This window comes from Schistocerca cancellata, unplaced genomic scaffold (assembly GCF_023864275.1).
Source record: "Schistocerca cancellata isolate TAMUIC-IGC-003103 unplaced genomic scaffold, iqSchCanc2.1 HiC_scaffold_1111, whole genome shotgun sequence".
Taxonomy (NCBI): Eukaryota; Metazoa; Arthropoda; class Insecta; order Orthoptera; family Acrididae; genus Schistocerca; species Schistocerca cancellata.
The window spans coordinates 107,217-122,526 of NW_026047110.1; the positions used below are offsets into that span (position 1 = coordinate 107,217).

Sequence of the window (15,310 nt, forward strand, 5' to 3'; positions counted from 1 at the left end):
GTGGCCCTTTCGAAAAAAGCGGTCAAGGATAAAAAAAATTATGAATGGGTGCGGTATTTAAGAAATGCTCTCGCAAATGAATAGTGTGAATGGTGCTATTAAAGTGGGCACCAGAATCTGCTGCTTTTGGCAGTCTCCGGAGAATGCCGACGTGAAATACTTAGTTCTTGTGATGTATTTTCTACCCCTGATAAAGACCCTCGCGATTGTCGTCGTCGTCGTCGTCGTCGTCGTCGTCGTCGTCGGCGCCGCCGCCGCTTTGGTAATAGCGACAACTCGCCATTGTATCACATAGGGTGAGGTACCTTCTGCAAGCGACTGAGATGGCACTAAGCGATTGAAGCTGATTTGCCACCTCTTGTTTGATCAGCGTCATAAGGGCTTGAATGTAACTTGCGATGGGACACAGCAAGAAGTAGCGTCGTACTTTTAGTACAGAAATTTGAGATGGAGAACTGCGTCAAAGATGGGAAATTCATTCTGCCAAGTGTACAAATGGCGAAAATGAAGTGTGTGTGGAGAAGTATACTGCACCAGTGACCGTGTGGCCTAATGGATAAGGCGTCGGACTTCGGATCCGAAGATTGCAGGTTCGAATCCTGTCACGGTCGAGTTTTTCCTGTTCTGCAAAAGATGCATGCTGTTTTACTGTGTTGTTTGAGTACTCTAAAACTAGTTGGAAGTTGCTGCTGTCCGCTTCCTGGCTGCAAAACCGGCGTCTACCAGAAGCACAAGCAAGACAAGGGTGATCTGTAGCGAAGTTTTCGGCACAGTGCCGTTCAGGAGAGTTTTTGTTGGAAATACTGCATCTGATTCAGGAGCCAAGGGCTACGCCACAGGCGTCTGCGCACTGTCGAGCATGTGTGTTGAATAATGGTGCTGATAGCCACGTATCATTTCAAGCAGATTTGATGCCTTTCGGAGACAATTTTTCATTGAATAGGATTGTAGCTGATTTGTGGCAGCAGGAAATAAGCTGTAGTCAAAAGAATCTTCAATAGATGGTCGCAGGTCAAATCAGTATTGTATGGCTCGTAACGCGTTGCGTGCAGCCCGGCTAGCTCTGTCGGTAGAGCATGAGACTCTTAATCTCAGGGTCGTGGGTTCGAGCCCCACGCTGGGCGGCGCAAAATTTTGTGTCTACGCGGATCCAACATGCGCCCCTCTCGTGAGCCTTGCGTAATGAACGTAACGGGTTACGACGATGCCTAGCTTCGTATGAATATCAGAGGAACGGTATTTGAAGCTGAAAGTGACTCTGAAATGAAATAAATGTGTTGTTTTGGAATTTTAGTTGTACATCGATATAGTGTGAGATGTGTAGGAAAGCAGCAGCTGTGCTAACTAAATGCAAATAATGGTCGCTCATGCGGTGCGTTTCGAGCTGAAGGGCTCCGATTCACTAGTCTGTAAGAACAAAGTACCCGAAAAGGTCGCTAGGAGGCGCCTCCTTAGCTCAGTGGCAGAGCGCTGGTCTAGTAAACCAGAGGTCGTGAGTTCGATCCTCACAGGAGGCAAATGAATTTTGTAACAGCCCCTCCCACCGTGGCCATTTCGAAAAAAGCGGTCAAGGATAAAAAAAATTATGAATGGGTGCGGTATTTAAGAAATGCTCTCGCAAATGAATAGTGTGAATGGTGCTATTAAAGTGGGCACCAGAATCTGCTGCTTTTGGCAGTCTCCGGAGAATGCCGACGTGAAATACTTAGTTCTTGTGATGTATTTTCTACCCCTGATAAAGACCCTCGCGATTGTCGTCGTCGTCGTCGTCGTCGGCGCCGCCGCCGCTTTGGTAATAGCGACAACTCGCCATTGTATCACATAGGGTGAGGTACCTTCTGCAAGCGACTGAGATGGCACTAAGCGATTGAAGCTGATTTGCCACCTCTTGTTTGATCAGCGTCATAAGGGCTTGAATGTAACTTGCGATGGGACACAGCAAGAAGTAGCGTCGTACTTTTAGTACAGAAATTTGAGATGGAGAACTGCGTCAAAGATGGGAAATTCATTCTGCCAAGTGTACAAATGGCGAAAATGAAGTGTGTGTGGAGAAGTATACTGCACCAGTGACCGTGTGGCCTAATGGATAAGGCGTCGGACTTCGGATCCGAAGATTGCAGGTTCGAATCCTGTCACGGTCGAGTTTTTCCTGTTCTGCAAAAGATGCATGCTGTTTTACTGTGTTGTTTGACTACTCTAAAACTAGTTGGAAGTTGCTGCTGTCCGCTTCCTGGCTGCAAAACCGGCGTCTACCAGAAGCACAAGCAAGACAAGGGTGATCTGTAGCGAAGTTTTCGGCACAGTGCCGTTCAGGAGAGTTTTTGTTGGAAATACTGCATCTGATTCAGGAGCCAAGGGCTACGCCACAGGCGTCTGCGCACTGTCGAGCATGTGTGTTGAATAATGGTGCTGATAGCCACGTATCATTTCAAGCAGATTTGATGCCTTTCGGAGACAATTTTTCATTGAATAGGATTGTAGCTGATTTGTGGCAGCAGGAAATAAGCTGTAGTCAAAAGAATCTTCAATAGATGGTCGCAGGTCAAATCAGTATTGTATGGCTCGTAACGCGTTGCGTGCAGCCCGGCTAGCTCTGTCGGTAGAGCATGAGACTCTTAATCTCAGGGTCGTGGGTTCGAGCCCCACGCTGGGCGGCGCAAAATTTTGTGTCTACGCGGATCCAACATGCGCCCCTCTCGTGAGCCTTGCGTAATGAACGTAACGGGTTACGACGATGCCTAGCTTCGTATGAATATCAGAGGAACGGTATTTGAAGCTGAAAGTGACTCTGAAATGAAATAAATGTGTTGTTTTGGAATTTTAGTTGTACATCGATATAGTGTGAGATGTGTAGGAAAGCAGCAGCTGTGCTAACTAAATGCAAATAATGGTCGCTCATGCGGTGCGTTTCGAGCTGAAGGGCTCCGATTCACTAGTCTGTAAGAACAAAGTACCCGAAAAGGTCGCTAGGAGGCGCCTCCTTAGCTCAGTGGCAGAGCGCTGGTCTAGTAAACCAGAGGTCGTGAGTTCGATCCTCACAGGAGGCAAATGAATTTTGTAACAGCCCCTCCCACCGTGGCCCTTTCGAAAAAAGCGGTCAAGGATAAAAAAAATTATGAATGGGTGCGGTATTTAAGAAATGCTCTCGCAAATGAATAGTGTGAATGGTGCTATTAAAGTGGGCACCAGAATCTGCTGCTTTTGGCAGTCTCCGGAGAATGCCGACGTGAAATACTTAGTTCTTGTGATGTATTTTCTACCCCTGATAAAGACCCTCGCGATTGTCGTCGTCGTCGTCGTCGTCGGCGCCGCCGCCGCTTTGGTAATAGCGACAACTCGCCATTGTATCACATAGGGTGAGGTACCTTCTGCAAGCGACTGAGATGGCACTAAGCGATTGAAGCTGATTTGCCACCTCTTGTTTGATCAGCGTCATAAGGGCTTGAATGTAACTTGCGATGGGACACAGCAAGAAGTAGCGTCGTACTTTTAGTACAGAAATTTGAGATGGAGAACTGCGTCAAAGATGGGAAATTCATTCTGCCAAGTGTACAAATGGCGAAAATGAAGTGTGTGTGGAGAAGTATACTGCACCAGTGACCGTGTGGCCTAATGGATAAGGCGTCGGACTTCGGATCCGAAGATTGCAGGTTCGAATCCTGTCACGGTCGAGTTTTTCCTGTTCTGCAAAAGATGCATGCTGTTTTACTGTGTTGTTTGAGTACTCTAAAACTAGTTGGAAGTTGCTGCTGTCCGCTTCCTGGCTGCAAAACCGGCGTCTACCAGAAGCACAAGCAAGACAAGGGTGATCTGTAGCGAAGTTTTCGGCACAGTGCCGTTCAGGAGAGTTTTTGTTGGAAATACTGCATCTGATTCAGGAGCCAAGGGCTACGCCACAGGCGTCTGCGCACTGTCGAGCATGTGTGTTGAATAATGGTGCTGATAGCCACGTATCATTTCAAGCAGATTTGATGCCTTTCGGAGACAATTTTTCATTGAATAGGATTGTAGCTGATTTGTGGCAGCAGGAAATAAGCTGTAGTCAAAAGAATCTTCAATAGATGGTCGCAGGTCAAATCAGTATTGTATGGCTCGTAACGCGTTGCGTGCAGCCCGGCTAGCTCTGTCGGTAGAGCATGAGACTCTTAATCTCAGGGTCGTGGGTTCGAGCCCCACGCTGGGCGGCGCAAAATTTTGTGTCTACGCGGATCCAACATGCGCCCCTCTCGTGAGCCTTGCGTAATGAACGTAACGGGTTACGACGATGCCTAGCTTCGTATGAATATCAGAGGAACGGTATTTGAAGCTGAAAGTGACTCTGAAATGAAATAAATGTGTTGTTTTGGAATTTTAGTTGTACATCGATATAGTGTGAGATGTGTAGGAAAGCAGCAGCTGTGCTAACTAAATGCAAATAATGGTCGCTCATGCGGTGCGTTTCGAGCTGAAGGGCTCCGATTCACTAGTCTGTAAGAACAAAGTACCCGAAAAGGTCGCTAGGAGGCGCCTCCTTAGCTCAGTGGCAGAGCGCTGGTCTAGTAAACCAGAGGTCGTGAGTTCGATCCTCACAGGAGGCAAATGAATTTTGTAACAGCCCCTCCCACCGTGGCCATTTCGAAAAAAGCGGTCAAGGATAAAAAAAATTATGAATGGGTGCGGTATTTAAGAAATGCTCTCGCAAATGAATAGTGTGAATGGTGCTATTAAAGTGGGCACCAGAATCTGCTGCTTTTGGCAGTCTCCGGAGAATGCCGACGTGAAATACTTAGTTCTTGTGATGTATTTTCTACCCCTGATAAAGACCCTCGCGATTGTCGTCGTCGTCGTCGTCGGCGCCGCCGCCGCTTTGGTAATAGCGACAACTCGCCATTGTATCACATAGGGTGAGGTACCTTCTGCAAGCGACTGAGATGGCACTAAGCGATTGAAGCTGATTTGCCACCTCTTGTTTGATCAGCGTCATAAGGGCTTGAATGTAACTTGCGATGGGACACAGCAAGAAGTAGCGTCGTACTTTTAGTACAGAAATTTGAGATGGAGAACTGCGTCAAAGATGGGAAATTCATTCTGCCAAGTGTACAAATGGCGAAAATGAAGTGTGTGTGGAGAAGTATACTGCACCAGTGACCGTGTGGCCTAATGGATAAGGCGTCGGACTTCGGATCCGAAGATTGCAGGTTCGAATCCTGTCACGGTCGAGTTTTTCCTGTTCTGCAAAAGATGCATGCTGTTTTACTGTGTTGTTTGAGTACTCTAAAACTAGTTGGAAGTTGCTGCTGTCCGCTTCCTGGCTGCAAAACCGGCGTCTACCAGAAGCACAAGCAAGACAAGGGTGATCTGTAGCGAAGTTTTCGGCACAGTGCCGTTCAGGAGAGTTTTTGTTGGAAATACTGCATCTGATTCAGGAGCCAAGGGCTACGCCACAGGCGTCTGCGCACTGTCGAGCATGTGTGTTGAATAATGGTGCTGATAGCCACGTATCATTTCAAGCAGATTTGATGCCTTTCGGAGACAATTTTTCATTGAATAGGATTGTAGCTGATTTGTGGCAGCAGGAAATAAGCTGTAGTCAAAAGAATCTTCAATAGATGGTCGCAGGTCAAATCAGTATTGTATGGCTCGTAACGCGTTGCGTGCAGCCCGGCTAGCTCAGTCGGTAGAGCATGAGACTCTTAATCTCAGGGTCGTGGGTTCGAGCCCCACGCTGGGCGGCGCAAAATTTTGTGTCTACGCGGATCCAACATGCGCCCCTCTCGTGAGCCTTGCGTAATGAACGTAACGGGTTACGACGATGCCTAGCTTCGTATGAATATCAGAGGAACGGTATTTGAAGCTGAAAGTGACTCTGAAATGAAATAAATGTGTTGTTTTGGAATTTTAGTTGTACATCGATATAGTGTGAGATGTGTAGGAAAGCAGCAGCTGTGCTAACTAAATGCAAATAATGGTCGCTCATGCGGTGCGTTTCGAGCTGAAGGGCTCCGATTCACTAGTCTGTAAGAACAAAGTACCCGAAAAGGTCGCTAGGAGGCGCCTCCTTAGCTCAGTGGCAGAGCGCTGGTCTAGTAAACCAGAGGTCGTGAGTTCGATCCTCACAGGAGGCAAATGAATTTTGTAACAGCCCCTCCCACCGTGGCCATTTCGAAAAAAGCGGTCAAGGATAAAAAAAATTATGAATGGGTGCGGTATTTAAGAAATGCTCTCGCAAATGAATAGTGTGAATGGTGCTATTAAAGTGGGCACCAGAATCTGCTGCTTTTGGCAGTCTCCGGAGAATGCCGACGTGAAATACTTAGTTCTTGTGATGTATTTTCTACCCCTGATAAAGACCCTCGCGATTGTCGTCGTCGTCGTCGTCGTCGTCGGCGCCGCCGCCGCTTTGGTAATAGCGACAACTCGCCATTGTATCACATAGGGTGAGGTACCTTCTGCAAGCGACTGAGATGGCACTAAGCGATTGAAGCTGATTTGCCACCTCTTGTTTGATCAGCGTCATAAGGGCTTGAATGTAACTTGCGATGGGACACAGCAAGAAGTAGCGTCGTACTTTTAGTACAGAAATTTGAGATGGAGAACTGCGTCAAAGATGGGAAATTCATTCTGCCAAGTGTACAAATGGCGAAAATGAAGTGTGTGTGGAGAAGTATACTGCACCAGTGACCGTGTGGCCTAATGGATAAGGCGTCGGACTTCGGATCCGAAGATTGCAGGTTCGAATCCTGTCACGGTCGAGTTTTTCCTGTTCTGCAAAAGATGCATGCTGTTTTACTGTGTTGTTTGACTACTCTAAAACTAGTTGGAAGTTGCTGCTGTCCGCTTCCTGGCTGCAAAACCGGCGTCTACCAGAAGCACAAGCAAGACAAGGGTGATCTGTAGCGAAGTTTTCGGCACAGTGCCGTTCAGGAGAGTTTTTGTTGGAAATACTGCATCTGATTCAGGAGCCAAGGGCTACGCCACAGGCGTCTGCGCACTGTCGAGCATGTGTGTTGAATAATGGTGCTGATAGCCACGTATCATTTCAAGCAGATTTGATGCCTTTCGGAGACAATTTTTCATTGAATAGGATTGTAGCTGATTTGTGGCAGCAGGAAATAAGCTGTAGTCAAAAGAATCTTCAATAGATGGTCGCAGGTCAAATCAGTATTGTATGGCTCGTAACGCGTTGCGTGCAGCCCGGCTAGCTCTGTCGGTAGAGCATGAGACTCTTAATCTCAGGGTCGTGGGTTCGAGCCCCACGCTGGGCGGCGCAAAATTTTGTGTCTACGCGGATCCAACATGCGCCCCTCTCGTGAGCCTTGCGTAATGAACGTAACGGGTTACGACGATGCCTAGCTTCGTATGAATATCAGAGGAACGGTATTTGAAGCTGAAAGTGACTCTGAAATGAAATAAATGTGTTGTTTTGGAATTTTAGTTGTACATCGATATAGTGTGAGATGTGTAGGAAAGCAGCAGCTGTGCTAACTAAATGCAAATAATGGTCGCTCATGCGGTGCGTTTCGAGCTGAAGGGCTCCGATTCACTAGTCTGTAAGAACAAAGTACCCGAAAAGGTCGCTAGGAGGCGCCTCCTTAGCTCAGTGGCAGAGCGCTGGTCTAGTAAACCAGAGGTCGTGAGTTCGATCCTCACAGGAGGCAAATGAATTTTGTAACAGCCCCTCCCACCGTGGCCATTTCGAAAAAAGCGGTCAAGGATAAAAAAAAATTATGAATGGGTGCGGTATTTAAGAAATGCTCTCGCAAATGAATAGTGTGAATGGTGCTATTAAAGTGGGCACCAGAATCTGCTGCTTTTGGCAGTCTCCGGAGAATGCCGACGTGAAATACTTAGTTCTTGTGATGTATTTTCTACCCCTGATAAAGACCCTCGCGATTGTCGTCGTCGTCGTCGTCGTCGTCGGCGCCGCCGCCGCTTTGGTAATAGCGACAACTCGCCATTGTATCACATAGGGTGAGGTACCTTCTGCAAGCGACTGAGATGGCACTAAGCGATTGAAGCTGATTTGCCACCTCTTGTTTGATCAGCGTCATAAGGGCTTGAATGTAACTTGCGATGGGACACAGCAAGAAGTAGCGTCGTACTTTTAGTACAGAAATTTGAGATGGAGAACTGCGTCAAAGATGGGAAATTCATTCTGCCAAGTGTACAAATGGCGAAAATGAAGTGTGTGTGGAGAAGTATACTGCACCAGTGACCGTGTGGCCTAATGGATAAGGCGTCGGACTTCGGATCCGAAGATTGCAGGTTCGAATCCTGTCACGGTCGAGTTTTTCCTGTTCTGCAAAAGATGCATGCTGTTTTACTGTGTTGTTTGACTACTCTAAAACTAGTTGGAAGTTGCTGCTGTCCGCTTCCTGGCTGCAAAACCGGCGTCTACCAGAAGCACAAGCAAGACAAGGGTGATCTGTAGCGAAGTTTTCGGCACAGTGCCGTTCAGGAGAGTTTTTGTTGGAAATACTGCATCTGATTCAGGAGCCAAGGGCTACGCCACAGGCGTCTGCGCACTGTCGAGCATGTGTGTTGAATAATGGTGCTGATAGCCACGTATCATTTCAAGCAGATTTGATGCCTTTCGGAGACAATTTTTCATTGAATAGGATTGTAGCTGATTTGTGGCAGCAGGAAATAAGCTGTAGTCAAAAGAATCTTCAATAGATGGTCGCAGGTCAAATCAGTATTGAATGGCTCGTAACGCGTTGCGTGCAGCCCGGCTAGCTCTGTCGGTAGAGCATGAGACTCTTAATCTCAGGGTCGTGGGTTCGAGCCCCACGCTGGGCGGCGCAAAATTTTGTGTCTACGCGGATCCAACATGCGCCCCTCTCGTGAGCCTTGCGTAATGAACGTAACGGGTTACGACGATGCCTAGCTTCGTATGAATATCAGAGGAACGGTATTTGAAGCTGAAAGTGACTCTGAAATGAAATAAATGTGTTGTTTTGGAATTTTAGTTGTACATCGATATAGTGTGAGATGTGTAGGAAAGCAGCAGCTGTGCTAACTAAATGCAAATAATGGTCGCTCATGCGGTGCGTTTCGAGCTGAAGGGCTCCGATTCACTAGTCTGTAAGAACAAAGTACCCGAAAAGGTCGCTAGGAGGCGCCTCCTTAGCTCAGTGGCAGAGCGCTGGTCTAGTAAACCAGAGGTCGTGAGTTCGATCCTCACAGGAGGCAAATGAATTTTGTAACAGCCCCTCCCACCGTGGCCATTTCGAAAAAAGCGGTCAAGGATAAAAAAAATTATGAATGGGTGCGGTATTTAAGAAATGCTCTCGCAAATGAATAGTGTGAATGGTGCTATTAAAGTGGGCACCAGAATCTGCTGCTTTTGGCAGTCTCCGGAGAATGCCGACGTGAAATACTTAGTTCTTGTGATGTATTTTCTACCCCTGATAAAGACCCTCGCGATTGTCGTCGTCGTCGTCGTCGTCGGCGCCGCCGCCGCTTTGGTAATAGCGACAACTCGCCATTGTATCACATAGGGTGAGGTACCTTCTGCAAGCGACTGAGATGGCACTAAGCGATTGAAGCTGATTTGCCACCTCTTGTTTGATCAGCGTCATAAGGGCTTGAATGTAACTTGCGATGGGACACAGCAAGAAGTAGCGTCGTACTTTTAGTACAGAAATTTGAGATGGAGAACTGCGTCAAAGATGGGAAATTCATTCTGCCAAGTGTACAAATGGCGAAAATGAAGTGTGTGTGGAGAAGTATACTGCACCAGAGACCGTGTGGCCTAATGGATAAGGCGTCGGACTTCGGATCCGAAGATTGCAGGTTCGAATCCTGTCACGGTCGAGTTTTTCCTGTTCTGCAAAAGATGCATGCTGTTTTACTGTGTTGTTTGAGTACTCTAAAACTAGTTGGAAGTTGCTGCTGTCCGCTTCCTGGCTGCAAAACCGGCGTCTACCAGAAGCACAAGCAAGACAAGGGTGATCTGTAGCGAAGTTTTCGGCACAGTGCCGTTCAGGAGAGTTTTTGTTGGAAATACTGCATCTGATTCAGGAGCCAAGGGCTACGCCACAGGCGTCTGCGCACTGTCGAGCATGTGTGTTGAATAATGGTGCTGATAGCCACGTATCATTTCAAGCAGATTTGATGCCTTTCGGAGACAATTTTTCATTGAATAGGATTGTAGCTGATTTGTGGCAGCAGGAAATAAGCTGTAGTCAAAAGAATCTTCAATAGATGGTCGCAGGTCAAATCAGTATTGTATGGCTCGTAACGCGTTGCGTGCTGCCCGGCTAGCTCAGTCGGTAGAGCATGAGACTCTTAATCTCAGGGTCGTGGGTTCGAGCCCCACGCTGGGCGGCGCAAAATTTTGTGTCTACGCGGATCCAACATGCGCCCCTCTCGTGAGCCTTGCGTAATGAACGTAACGGGTTACGACGATGCCTAGCTTCGTATGAATATCAGAGGAACGGTATTTGAAGCTGAAAGTGACTCTGAAATGAAATAAATGTGTTGTTTTGGAATTTTAGTTGTACATCGATATAGTGTGAGATGTGTAGGAAAGCAGCAGCTGTGCTAACTAAATGCAAATAATGGTCGCTCATGCGGTGCGTTTCGAGCTGAAGGGCTCCGATTCACTAGTCTGTAAGAACAAAGTACCCGAAAAGGTCGCTAGGAGGCGCCTCCTTAGCTCAGTGGCAGAGCGCTGGTCTAGTAAACCAGAGGTCGTGAGTTCGATCCTCACAGGAGGCAAATGAATTTTGTAACAGCCCCTCCCACCGTGGCCATTTCGAAAAAAGCGGTCAAGGATAAAAAAAATTATGAATGGGTGCGGTATTTAAGAAATGCTCTCGCAAATGAATAGTGTGAATGGTGCTATTAAAGTGGGCACCAGAATCTGCTGCTTTTGGCAGTCTCCGGAGAATGCCGACGTGAAATACTTAGTTCTTGTGATGTATTTTCTACCCCTGATAAAGACCCTCGCGATTGTCGTCGTCGTCGTCGTCGGCGCCGCCGCCGCTTTGGTAATAGCGACAACTCGCCATTGTATCACATAGGGTGAGGTACCTTCTGCAAGCGACTGAGATGGCACTAAGCGATTGAAGCTGATTTGCCACCTCTTGTTTGATCAGCGTCATAAGGGCTTGAATGTAACTTGCGATGGGACACAGCAAGAAGTAGCGTCGTACTTTTAGTACAGAAATTTGAGATGGAGAACTGCGTCAAAGATGGGAAATTCATTCTGCCAAGTGTACAAATGGCGAAAATGAAGTGTGTGTGGAGAAGTATACTGCACCAGTGACCGTGTGGCCTAATGGATAAGGCGTCGGACTTCGGATCCGAAGATTGCAGGTTCGAATCCTGTCACGGTCGAGTTTTTCCTGTTCTGCAAAAGATGCATGCTGTTTTACTGTGTTGTTTGAGTACTCTAAAACTAGTTGGAAGTTGCTGCTGTCCGCTTCCTGGCTGCAAAACCGGCGTCTACCAGAAGCACAAGCAAGACAAGGGTGATCTGTAGCGAAGTTTTCGGCACAGTGCCGTTCAGGAGAGTTTTTGTTGGAAATACTGCATCTGATTCAGGAGCCAAGGGCTACGCCACAGGCGTCTGCGCACTGTCGAGCATGTGTGTTGAATAATGGTGCTGATAGCCACGTATCATTTCAAGCAGATTTGATGCCTTTCGGAGACAATTTTTCATTGAATAGGATTGTAGCTGATTTGTGGCAGCAGGAAATAAGCTGTAGTCAAAAGAATCTTCAATAGATGGTCGCAGGTCAAATCAGTATTGTATGGCTCGTAACGCGTTGCGTGCAGCCCGGCTAGCTCAGTCGGTAGAGCATGAGACTCTTAATCTCAGGGTCGTGGGTTCGAGCCCCACGCTGGGCGGCGCAAAATTTTGTGTCTACGCGGATCCAACATGCGCCCCTCTCGTGAGCCTTGCGTAATGAACGTAACGGGTTACGACGATGCCTAGCTTCGTATGAATATCAGAGGAACGGTATTTGAAGCTGAAAGTGACTCTGAAATGAAATAAATGTGTTGTTTTGGAATTTTAGTTGTACATCGATATAGTGTGAGATGTGTAGGAAAGCAGCAGCTGTGCTAACTAAATGCAAATAATGGTCGCTCATGCGGTGCGTTTCGAGCTGAAGGGCTCCGATTCACTAGTCTGTAAGAACAAAGTACCCGAAAAGGTCGCTAGGAGGCGCCTCCTTAGCTCAGTGGCAGAGCGCTGGTCTAGTAAACCAGAGGTCGTGAGTTCGATCCTCACAGGAGGCAAATGAATTTTGTAACAGCCCCTCCCACCGTGGCCATTTCGAAAAAAGCGGTCAAGGATAAAAAAAATTATGAATGGGTGCGGTATTTAAGAAATGCTCTCGCAAATGAATAGTGTGAATGGTGCTATTAAAGTGGGCACCAGAATCTGCTGCTTTTGGCAGTCTCCGGAGAATGCCGACGTGAAATACTTAGTTCTTGTGATGTATTTTCTACCCCTGATAAAGACCCTCGCGATTGTCGTCGTCGTCGTCGTCGTCGTCGGCGCCGCCGCCGCTTTGGTAATAGCGACAACTCGCCATTGTATCACATAGGGTGAGGTACCTTCTGCAAGCGACTGAGATGGCACTAAGCGATTGAAGCTGATTTGCCACCTCTTGTTTGATCAGCGTCATAAGGGCTTGAATGTAACTTGCGATGGGACACAGCAAGAAGTAGCGTCGTACTTTTAGTACAGAAATTTGAGATGGAGAACTGCGTCAAAGATGGGAAATTCATTCTGCCAAGTGTACAAATGGCGAAAATGAAGTGTGTGTGGAGAAGTATACTGCACCAGTGACCGTGTGGCCTAATGGATAAGGCGTCGGACTTCGGATCCGAAGATTGCAGGTTCGAATCCTGTCACGGTCGAGTTTTTCCTGTTCTGCAAAAGATGCATGCTGTTTTACTGTGTTGTTTGACTACTCTAAAACTAGTTGGAAGTTGCTGCTGTCCGCTTCCTGGCTGCAAAACCGGCGTCTACCAGAAGCACAAGCAAGACAAGGGTGATCTGTAGCGAAGTTTTCGGCACAGTGCCGTTCAGGAGAGTTTTTGTTGGAAATACTGCATCTGATTCAGGAGCCAAGGGCTACGCCACAGGCGTCTGCGCACTGTCGAGCATGTGTGTTGAATAATGGTGCTGATAGCCACGTATCATTTCAAGCAGATTTGATGCCTTTCGGAGACAATTTTTCATTGAATAGGATTGTAGCTGATTTGTGGCAGCAGGAAATAAGCTGTAGTCAAAAGAATCTTCAATAGATGGTCGCAGGTCAAATCAGTATTGTATGGCTCGTAACGCGTTGCGTGCAGCCCGGCTAGCTCTGTCGGTAGAGCATGAGACTCTTAATCTCAGGGTCGTGGGTTCGAGCCCCACGCTGGGCGGCGCAAAATTTTGTGTCTACGCGGATCCAACATGCGCCCCTCTCGTGAGCCTTGCGTAATGAACGTAACGGGTTACGACGATGCCTAGCTTCGTATGAATATCAGAGGAACGGTATTTGAAGCTGAAAGTGACTCTGAAATGAAATAAATGTGTTGTTTTGGAATTTTAGTTGTACATCGATATAGTGTGAGATGTGTAGGAAAGCAGCAGCTGTGCTAACTAAATGCAAATAATGGTCGCTCATGCGGTGCGTTTCGAGCTGAAGGGCTCCGATTCACTAGTCTGTAAGAACAAAGTACCCGAAAAGGTCGCTAGGAGGCGCCTCCTTAGCTCAGTGGCAGAGCGCTGGTCTAGTAAACCAGAGGTCGTGAGTTCGATCCTCACAGGAGGCAAATGAATTTTGTAACAGCCCCTCCCACCGTGGCCATTTCGAAAAAAGCGGTCAAGGATAAAAAAAAATTATGAATGGGTGCGGTATTTAAGAAATGCTCTCGCAAATGAATAGTGTGAATGGTGCTATTAAAGTGGGCACCAGAATCTGCTGCTTTTGGCAGTCTCCGGAGAATGCCGACGTGAAATACTTAGTTCTTGTGATGTATTTTCTACCCCTGATAAAGACCCTCGCGATTGTCGTCGTCGTCGTCGTCGTCGTCGGCGCCGCCGCCGCTTTGGTAATAGCGACAACTCGCCATTGTATCACATAGGGTGAGGTACCTTCTGCAAGCGACTGAGATGGCACTAAGCGATTGAAGCTGATTTGCCACCTCTTGTTTGATCAGCGTCATAAGGGCTTGAATGTAACTTGCGATGGGACACAGCAAGAAGTAGCGTCGTACTTTTAGTACAGAAATTTGAGATGGAGAACTGCGTCAAAGATGGGAAATTCATTCTGCCAAGTGTACAAATGGCGAAAATGAAGTGTGTGTGGAGAAGTATACTGCACCAGTGACCGTGTGGCCTAATGGATAAGGCGTCGGACTTCGGATCCGAAGATTGCAGGTTCGAATCCTGTCACGGTCGAGTTTTTCCTGTTCTGCAAAAGATGCATGCTGTTTTACTGTGTTGTTTGAGTACTCTAAAACTAGTTGGAAGTTGCTGCTGTCCGCTTCCTGGCTGCAAAACCGGCGTCTACCAGAAGCACAAGCAAGACAAGGGTGATCTGTAGCGAAGTTTTCGGCACAGTGCCGTTCAGGAGAGTTTTTGTTGGAAATACTGCATCTGATTCAGGAGCCAAGGGCTACGCCACAGGCGTCTGCGCACTGTCGAGCATGTGTGTTGAATAATGGTGCTGATAGCCACGTATCATTTCAAGCAGATTTGATGCCTTTCGGAGACAATTTTTCATTGAATAGGATTGTAGCTGATTTGTGGCAGCAGGAAATAAGCTGTAGTCAAAAGAATCTTCAATAGATGGTCGCAGGTCAAATCAGTATTGTATGGCTCGTAACGCGTTGCGTGCAGCCCGGCTAGCTCAGTCGGTAGAGCATGAGACTCTTAATCTCAGGGTCGTGGGTTCGAGCCCCACGCTGGGCGGCGCAAAATTTTGTGTCTACGCGGATCCAACATGCGCCCCTCTCGTGAGCCTTGCGTAATGAACGTAACGGGTTACGACGATGCCTAGCTTCGTATGAATATCAGAGGAACGGTATTTGAAGCTGAAAGTGACTCTGAAATGAAATAAATGTGTTGTTTTGGAATTTTAGTTGTACATCGATATAGTGTGAGATGTGTAGGAAAGCAGCAGCTGTGCTAACTAAATGCAAATAATGGTCGCTCATGCGGTGCGTTTCGAGCTGAAGGGCTCCGATTCACTAGTCTGTAAGAACAAAGTACCCGAAAAGGTCGCTAGGAGGCGCCTCCTTAGCTCAGTGGCAGAGCGCTGGTCTAGTAAACCAGAGGTCGTGAGTTCGATCCTCACAGGAGGCAAATGAATTTTGTAAC

General features: G+C 47.4%; 30 non-coding genes across 30 annotated transcripts; all 30 read left to right on the top strand.

Annotated features, from left to right (window-relative positions):
* The first annotated feature begins 538 nt into the window (after positions 1-538).
* Positions 539-611, top strand: Trnar-ucg (transfer RNA arginine (anticodon UCG)). The gene has a single exon. It is a non-coding gene; the product is annotated as a tRNA-Arg (tRNA).
* Positions 612-1,051: 440 nt separating this feature from the next.
* On the top strand, positions 1,052-1,124 carry Trnak-cuu (transfer RNA lysine (anticodon CUU)). The gene has a single exon. It is a non-coding gene; the product is annotated as a tRNA-Lys (tRNA).
* Positions 1,125-1,445: 321 nt separating this feature from the next.
* Positions 1,446-1,517, top strand: Trnat-agu (transfer RNA threonine (anticodon AGU)). The gene has a single exon. It is a non-coding gene; the product is annotated as a tRNA-Thr (tRNA).
* Positions 1,518-2,068: 551 nt separating this feature from the next.
* Trnar-ucg (transfer RNA arginine (anticodon UCG)) lies at positions 2,069-2,141 on the top strand. The gene has a single exon. It is a non-coding gene; the product is annotated as a tRNA-Arg (tRNA).
* A 440-nt stretch (positions 2,142-2,581) lies between these two features.
* Trnak-cuu (transfer RNA lysine (anticodon CUU)) lies at positions 2,582-2,654 on the top strand. Its single transcript has one exon. It is a non-coding gene; the product is annotated as a tRNA-Lys (tRNA).
* Positions 2,655-2,975: 321 nt separating this feature from the next.
* Positions 2,976-3,047, top strand: Trnat-agu (transfer RNA threonine (anticodon AGU)). Its single transcript has one exon. It is a non-coding gene; the product is annotated as a tRNA-Thr (tRNA).
* Positions 3,048-3,598: 551 nt separating this feature from the next.
* On the top strand, positions 3,599-3,671 carry Trnar-ucg (transfer RNA arginine (anticodon UCG)). Its single transcript has one exon. It is a non-coding gene; the product is annotated as a tRNA-Arg (tRNA).
* A 440-nt stretch (positions 3,672-4,111) lies between these two features.
* Trnak-cuu (transfer RNA lysine (anticodon CUU)) lies at positions 4,112-4,184 on the top strand. The gene has a single exon. It is a non-coding gene; the product is annotated as a tRNA-Lys (tRNA).
* A 321-nt stretch (positions 4,185-4,505) lies between these two features.
* Trnat-agu (transfer RNA threonine (anticodon AGU)) lies at positions 4,506-4,577 on the top strand. Its single transcript has one exon. It is a non-coding gene; the product is annotated as a tRNA-Thr (tRNA).
* A 548-nt stretch (positions 4,578-5,125) lies between these two features.
* Positions 5,126-5,198, top strand: Trnar-ucg (transfer RNA arginine (anticodon UCG)). Its single transcript has one exon. It is a non-coding gene; the product is annotated as a tRNA-Arg (tRNA).
* Positions 5,199-5,638: 440 nt separating this feature from the next.
* Trnak-cuu (transfer RNA lysine (anticodon CUU)) lies at positions 5,639-5,711 on the top strand. Its single transcript has one exon. It is a non-coding gene; the product is annotated as a tRNA-Lys (tRNA).
* A 321-nt stretch (positions 5,712-6,032) lies between these two features.
* Trnat-agu (transfer RNA threonine (anticodon AGU)) lies at positions 6,033-6,104 on the top strand. Its single transcript has one exon. It is a non-coding gene; the product is annotated as a tRNA-Thr (tRNA).
* Positions 6,105-6,658: 554 nt separating this feature from the next.
* Trnar-ucg (transfer RNA arginine (anticodon UCG)) lies at positions 6,659-6,731 on the top strand. The gene has a single exon. It is a non-coding gene; the product is annotated as a tRNA-Arg (tRNA).
* A 440-nt stretch (positions 6,732-7,171) lies between these two features.
* Positions 7,172-7,244, top strand: Trnak-cuu (transfer RNA lysine (anticodon CUU)). Its single transcript has one exon. It is a non-coding gene; the product is annotated as a tRNA-Lys (tRNA).
* Positions 7,245-7,565: 321 nt separating this feature from the next.
* Trnat-agu (transfer RNA threonine (anticodon AGU)) lies at positions 7,566-7,637 on the top strand. Its single transcript has one exon. It is a non-coding gene; the product is annotated as a tRNA-Thr (tRNA).
* A 555-nt stretch (positions 7,638-8,192) lies between these two features.
* Positions 8,193-8,265, top strand: Trnar-ucg (transfer RNA arginine (anticodon UCG)). Its single transcript has one exon. It is a non-coding gene; the product is annotated as a tRNA-Arg (tRNA).
* A 440-nt stretch (positions 8,266-8,705) lies between these two features.
* On the top strand, positions 8,706-8,778 carry Trnak-cuu (transfer RNA lysine (anticodon CUU)). The gene has a single exon. It is a non-coding gene; the product is annotated as a tRNA-Lys (tRNA).
* Positions 8,779-9,099: 321 nt separating this feature from the next.
* Trnat-agu (transfer RNA threonine (anticodon AGU)) lies at positions 9,100-9,171 on the top strand. Its single transcript has one exon. It is a non-coding gene; the product is annotated as a tRNA-Thr (tRNA).
* A 551-nt stretch (positions 9,172-9,722) lies between these two features.
* Trnar-ucg (transfer RNA arginine (anticodon UCG)) lies at positions 9,723-9,795 on the top strand. The gene has a single exon. It is a non-coding gene; the product is annotated as a tRNA-Arg (tRNA).
* Positions 9,796-10,235: 440 nt separating this feature from the next.
* Positions 10,236-10,308, top strand: Trnak-cuu (transfer RNA lysine (anticodon CUU)). Its single transcript has one exon. It is a non-coding gene; the product is annotated as a tRNA-Lys (tRNA).
* Positions 10,309-10,629: 321 nt separating this feature from the next.
* Positions 10,630-10,701, top strand: Trnat-agu (transfer RNA threonine (anticodon AGU)). The gene has a single exon. It is a non-coding gene; the product is annotated as a tRNA-Thr (tRNA).
* Positions 10,702-11,249: 548 nt separating this feature from the next.
* Positions 11,250-11,322, top strand: Trnar-ucg (transfer RNA arginine (anticodon UCG)). Its single transcript has one exon. It is a non-coding gene; the product is annotated as a tRNA-Arg (tRNA).
* A 440-nt stretch (positions 11,323-11,762) lies between these two features.
* Trnak-cuu (transfer RNA lysine (anticodon CUU)) lies at positions 11,763-11,835 on the top strand. The gene has a single exon. It is a non-coding gene; the product is annotated as a tRNA-Lys (tRNA).
* Positions 11,836-12,156: 321 nt separating this feature from the next.
* On the top strand, positions 12,157-12,228 carry Trnat-agu (transfer RNA threonine (anticodon AGU)). Its single transcript has one exon. It is a non-coding gene; the product is annotated as a tRNA-Thr (tRNA).
* A 554-nt stretch (positions 12,229-12,782) lies between these two features.
* Positions 12,783-12,855, top strand: Trnar-ucg (transfer RNA arginine (anticodon UCG)). Its single transcript has one exon. It is a non-coding gene; the product is annotated as a tRNA-Arg (tRNA).
* A 440-nt stretch (positions 12,856-13,295) lies between these two features.
* Trnak-cuu (transfer RNA lysine (anticodon CUU)) lies at positions 13,296-13,368 on the top strand. The gene has a single exon. It is a non-coding gene; the product is annotated as a tRNA-Lys (tRNA).
* A 321-nt stretch (positions 13,369-13,689) lies between these two features.
* Positions 13,690-13,761, top strand: Trnat-agu (transfer RNA threonine (anticodon AGU)). The gene has a single exon. It is a non-coding gene; the product is annotated as a tRNA-Thr (tRNA).
* Positions 13,762-14,316: 555 nt separating this feature from the next.
* Trnar-ucg (transfer RNA arginine (anticodon UCG)) lies at positions 14,317-14,389 on the top strand. Its single transcript has one exon. It is a non-coding gene; the product is annotated as a tRNA-Arg (tRNA).
* Positions 14,390-14,829: 440 nt separating this feature from the next.
* Positions 14,830-14,902, top strand: Trnak-cuu (transfer RNA lysine (anticodon CUU)). Its single transcript has one exon. It is a non-coding gene; the product is annotated as a tRNA-Lys (tRNA).
* Positions 14,903-15,223: 321 nt separating this feature from the next.
* On the top strand, positions 15,224-15,295 carry Trnat-agu (transfer RNA threonine (anticodon AGU)). Its single transcript has one exon. It is a non-coding gene; the product is annotated as a tRNA-Thr (tRNA).
* The last annotated feature ends 15 nt before the right edge of the window (positions 15,296-15,310 follow it).